This window comes from Pristiophorus japonicus, chromosome 6, assembly GCF_044704955.1.
Source record: "Pristiophorus japonicus isolate sPriJap1 chromosome 6, sPriJap1.hap1, whole genome shotgun sequence".
Lineage (NCBI taxonomy): Eukaryota > Metazoa > Chordata > Chondrichthyes > Pristiophoridae > Pristiophorus > Pristiophorus japonicus.
The window spans coordinates 80850184-80856427 of record NC_091982.1 but is presented as its reverse complement, the minus strand read 5'-3'; positions in this window follow the sequence as shown (position 1 = coordinate 80856427).

The following is a 6244-nucleotide window of genomic DNA, read 5'->3' as shown; positions in this document are numbered from 1 at the left end:
ATTCAAGGTGTGGCCTCACCAAGGCCCTGTACAACTGCAGCAAGAACTCCCTGCTCTTATACTCAAATCCTCTTGCTATGAAGGCCAACATGCCATTTGCTGCCTTCGCCTGCTGTGCCTGCATGCCAACTTTCAATGACTGATGTACCATAACACCCAGGTCTCGTTGCATCTCCCCTTTTTCTAATTATCACCATTCAGATAATCTGCCTTCCTGTTTTTGCCACCAAAGTTGATAACCTCACATTTATCGACATTATACTGCATCTGCCATGCATTTGCCCACTCACCTAACCTGTCCAAGTCATCCTGCAGCACTTATCCTCCTCACAGCTCACACTGCCACCCAACTTAGTGTCATCCGCAAACTTGGAGATACTACATTCAATTCCTTCGTCTAAATCATTAATGTGTATTGTAAATAGCTAGGGTCCCAGCACTGAACCTTGCGGTACCCCACTAGTTACTGCCTGCCATTCTGAAAAGGACCCGTTTATTCCTATTCTTTGCTTCCTGTCTGCCAACCAGTTCTCTATCCATGTCAATACATTACCCCCAATACCACATGCTTTAATTTTGCACACTAATCTCTGGTGTGGGACCTTGTCAAAAGCCTTTTGAAAGTCCAAATACACCACATCCAATGGTTCTACCTAGTTCATTCTACTAGTTACATCCTCAAAAAATTCTAGAAGATTTATCAAGTATGATTTTCCTTTCATAAATCCAAGCTGACTTGAAACAATCCTGTCACTGCTTTCCAAATGCGCTGCTGTTGCATCTTTAATAATTAATTCCAACATTTTCCCCACGACCGATGTCAGGCTAACCAGTCTATAATTCCCTGTTTTCTCCTTTTAAAATGTGGGATTACATTAGCTACCCTCCAAACCATAGGAACTGATCCAGTCTATAGAATGTTGGAAAATGAACACCAATGCATTCACTATTTCTAGGGCTATTTCCTTAAGTACTCTGGGATGCAGACTATCAGACCCTGGGGATTTATTGGCCTTCAATCCCATCAATTTCCCTAACACCAGTTCCTGACTATTAAAGATTTCTTTCAGTTCCTCTTCGCTAGACCCTCGGTTTTTAATGAAGACAGAACCAAAGTATTTGTTCAATTGGTCTGCAATTTCTTTGTTCCCCATTATGAATTCACCTGATTCTGACTGCAAGGGACCTACATTTGTCTTCACTAATCTTTTTCCCTTCACATATCTATGGAAGCTTTTGCAGTCAGTTTTTATGTTCCCTGCAAGCTTACTCTCATACTCTCTTTTCCCCCTCTTAATTAAACCCTTTGTCCTCCTCTGCTGAATTCTAATTTTCTCCCAGTACTCCAGTTTTCTGCTTTTTCTGGCCAATTTATATGCCTCTATTTTGGATTTAACATTATCCCTAATTTCCCTTGTTAGCCACGGTTGAGCCACCTTCGCCGTTTTATTTTTACACCAGACAGGGATGTACAATTGTTGAAGTTCATCCATGTGATCTTTAAATGTCTGCCATTCCTATCAACTGTCAACCCTTTAAGTATCATTCGCCAGTCTATCCTGGCCAATTCATGTCTCATACCATCGAAGTTACCTTTCTTTAAGTTCAAGACCCTAGTCTCTGAATTAACTGTGTCACCCTCCATATTATGGTCACTCTTCCCCAAGGGGCCTCGCACAACAAGATCGCTAATTAATCCCCTCTCATTACACAACACCCAGTCTAGGATGGCCAGCTCTCTAGTTGGTTCCTTGACATATTGGTCTAAAAAACCATCCCTTATACACTCCAGGAAACCCTCCTCCATAGTACTACCAGTTTGGTTAGCCCAATCTATATGTAGATTAAAGTCACCCATGATGACTGCTGTACCTTTATTGCATGCATCCCTAATTTCCTGTTTGATGCCATCTCCAACCTCACTACTACTGTTTGGTGGTCTGTACACAACTCCCACTAGCGTTTTTTGCCCTTTGGTGTTCCACAGCTCTACCCATACAATTCCACATCATCCAAGCTAATGTCCTTCCTTATTATTGAGTTAATCTCTAACCAGCATCGCTACCCCACCTTCTTTTCCTTTCTGTCTATCCTTCCTGAATATTGAATACCCCTGGATGTTGAGTTCCCAGCCTTGGTTACCCTGGAGCCATGTCTCCGTAATCCCAATTACATCATATCCGTTAACAGCTATCTGTGCAGTTAATTCATCCACCTTATTACGAATGCTCCTCACATTGAGACACAGAGCCTTCAGGCTTGTTTTTTTTAAACATCTTTGTCCTTTTAGAATTATGTAATGTGGTCCTTTTTGATTTTTGCCTTTGATTTCTCTGCCCTCCACTTTTCCTCATCTCCTTTCTACCTTTTGCTTCTGCCCCATTTTACTTTCCTCTGTCTCCCTGCATAGATTCCCCCCCCTGCCATATTAGTTTAAACCTTCCCCAACAGCACTAGCAAACACCCAAATAGATGCCAAGTAATAGCTAATGTGGACAATAGCCAGGCTGTGAAGTTACTGCAGCAGTCTTGTATAAAGTTCTTGGACATGGGATATTCTTATTGGGTTGTCACTGGGCTGCCAGAAGTGCTTAATGCAGCCTCCTTTTACAGGTGATGCCGGAGAGCTACAAGAAGTGCCCATAGACCTTGGAGGTAATCCATGATGACGATAGCTTAAGCAAAGCCAACACCCAAGTTGCAGTAAAAAGCCTATCATACTTCTTGTGGGGAGAGGGGATGCTGATTGAAGCACTATACGTGATGAAAGTGCTCTCAGAATGCTGGTGCTAAGGACTCCAGGATTTTGACATCGTGATAAGGAACAGAAATATGTACATGTCTGCATGCCCTTGTCCTAGGTGGTGGAGGTTCTGGGTTTGAGAGGTCCATCTGACAAAACTTCGACGAGGGTCTGCCTCTCACAAGATGTAATTCTTCCAATCTTTGTCTTCAATGCTGTTGGCCATTCATCAATTGGCACAAGGACGATAAATGTAGTTTAAGAAGAAATAGATGGAAATAACATGCTGTAAGGGAGAACCTGAAGGAGTCTGCCTTTGTTATTGTGGGCTGTTGTCAGGAAGTTCACACAATAAACAACACATGCAGTGGGCTTCTGGATATGATAGTAGAAACAAAAGATTTTGAATGATTTATGCTGTGATGGGCAGGGATTGATAAGATGGACCAAATAGCCACCTTCATATCTTATGCCTCCTTCAAGGAAAGATATAGAAAAGTGAAAAGGAAATCCTGTCGCAGAACACGTCTAGGCTAAGACAGAGCCTGTTCTACAAAATGCAACCCAACAGGAAGCGTAACATTGGCACAGCTTCTCACAATTGTAACAATGCCAATCAGACATTGAGCCTCCTTGTACTGGAGAATCTGTTGGGATGGGACCAGTGTCCTGGCAAATCGAATAACTAGGGCGGTAGATAGGGCTTTAAACTAGTGAAGGGGGTTGGGAGAATTCAGGAAAGGTTAAATTCCCAGTAAGAAAAATGCCAAGGCTGTAGAGCAGAGTAGCGATTTGAATAAAAATAAGCTGAGCGGGACAGAAAGCTTAACAAAGGTAAATAGGGCCACAGTGACTAAGGTGACATCAGGGGAAAAGGGAAAAAAGTTAAAGCTAAAGGCACTATATCCGAATGTGCGAAGCATTCGCACCAAAATAGCATAGATAGAAATAAGTGGGTTTGATCTTCTAGCCATTACAGAGATGCGGTTGCGGAGTGACCATGGTTGGGAAATAAATATTCCAGGACTTTTAGACGAGCTAGGTAAAATGGAGAGGGGAGGGAGAGGCCTATAATGTTACCAAAAATAGTAAGCCTGGAAGAATTCAGCAAAGGATGACCAAGAAATTGATAGAGAGAGAAGAGAGTAAAGTAGCAGGAAACATAAAAACAGATTGTAAAAACTTCCAAAAGTAGGTAAAAAGGAAGAGATTAGCAAATGTAAATGTGGGTCCCTTACAGCAGAGTCAAGAGAAATTATAATGGGGAATAAGGAAATTACAGAGACATTAAACAAATACTTTAAGAACATAAGAAATAGCAGCAGGAGTAGGCCATTCGGCCCCTCGAGCCTGCTCCGCCATTTAATACGATCATGGACTCAGGTCCACTTCCCTGCCTGCTCCCCATAACCCCTTAATCCCTTCACGGAAGAAGATAAAAAATATTCAGGAAAAAGTAGGGAACCAAGAACCTAGTGAGAATGAGGAACTTAAAGAAATTAGTATTAGTAAAGAAACAGTACTGAAGAAATTAATGGGTTTGAAGGTCAACAAATCCCCTTGACCCGATAGCCACCTCTTTTAAAACCCTAGGGTGTAGGCCAAGAGATAGTGGATCATTGATTTTGATCTTCCAGAAATCCCTAAATTCTAGAACGGTCCCCGCAGATTGGAATGTAGCAAATGTAACCCCACTATCCAAGAGAGGGAACAGAGAAAACAGATCTATAGACCAGTTAGCCTGACATCAGTAGTAGGCAAAATTCTAGAATCTATTATTAGGGACGTGGTATCAAAACTTAGAAATCATGAGCAGTCAACATGAATTTATGAAAGGGAAATCGGCTTTGGCAAATGTGTTGGGAGCTATTTAAGATTGTAACCAATGTTCCCTCTAATTTTATTTTGATCCACGCGGCCTCTTTAAGTTGCTGCGTAAGCCATTCAAAATACCACGTATGTGCGTTTTTTGTATTAAAAAGCTGGCAAATCAACTGCGCAGGTTCCCTGGAGCACTGCGCGGCCATGCAGCTTTCAGGAAACATTGGTTTTAACTAGCAGGGTGGATAAGGGGGAAACCAGTGGATGCAGTGTATTTGGATTTTTAAAAAGTATTATATAAGGTGCCACACAAGAAGTAATTACACAAAATTAGGGCTCATGAGATTGGAGGTAGTATATTAGCATAGATTTAGGATTGGTTAACAGACAGAAAACAGAGAGTAGGACTAAACAGGTCATTTTTGGGTTGGCAGGCTGTAACTAGTGTGGTACCACAAGGATCAGTACTTGGGTCTCAGCTATTTACAATCTATATTAATTACTTAGATGAGGGGGCCGAATATAATGTATCCAAGTTTGCTGATGATAACAATAACAACTTGTACTCATATAACGTAGTAAACTTTCCCAAGGCTCCTCACAGCTTTACAGAACAAATTTGGCACCAAGCCACATAAGGAGATATTAAGGCAGATTGGTCAAAGAGGTAGGTTTTTAGGAGCGTCTTAAAGGAGGAAAGAGAGGTAGTGAGGTTAAGGGAGGGAATTCCAGAGCTTTGGACCTTGGCAGCTGAAGGCATAGCCACCAATGATTGAACGATTAAAATCAGGAATGCTCAAGAGGTCAGAATTAGAGAAACACAGATATCTCAGAGGATTGTGGGGCTAGAGGAGATTACAGAGATAGGGAGGGACGAGGCCATGGAGGAATTTGAAAATAAGGATGAGAATTTTAAAATTGAGGCATTACTTAACCAGGATCCAATGTAGGTCAGCGAACACAGAGGTGATGGCTGACAGGACTTGGTGCGGGTTAGGACACGGGCAGCAGTTTTGGATGACCAAGCTTATGGAAGGTGGAACGTACTAGACCAGCCAGGTGCGCATTGGAATAGTCAAGTCTAGAGGTAACAAAGGCATAGAGGAGGGTTTCAGCAGCATTTGAGCAGATACAAAGCTAAGTGGGAAAGCAAGTTGTGAAGAGGACACAAAGAGGCTGCAAAGGGATATAGAACATGGCAAATGTAATATAATGCAAGAACATGGCAAATAAAATATGTGGAGAAAAGCAAAGTTCTCCACTTTGGTAGGAAAACAAAAAAGCAGAATATTTTTTAAATGTAGAGAGATTGGGAAATGTTGGTATTCAGAGGGACCTGGGTGCCCTTGTACACAAATCACAAAAAGTTAACCTGCAGGTACAGCAAGCAATTAGGAAAGCAAATGGTATGTTAGACTTTATTATAAAAGGATTGGAGTATAAGACTAAAGAAGTCTTACTACAATTATATAGGTTTTTGGTGAGACCACACCTAGAGTATTGTTTACAGTTTTGGTCTCCTTACCGAAGGAAGGATATACTTGCCTTAGAGGCAGTGCAATGAAGGTTCACTGGACTGATTCCTGGCATGGGGAGGAATTGTCCTATGAGGAGAGTAGACTAGGCTTATATTCCCTAGAGTTTAGAAGATTGAGAGGTGATCTCATTGAAAGATATAAA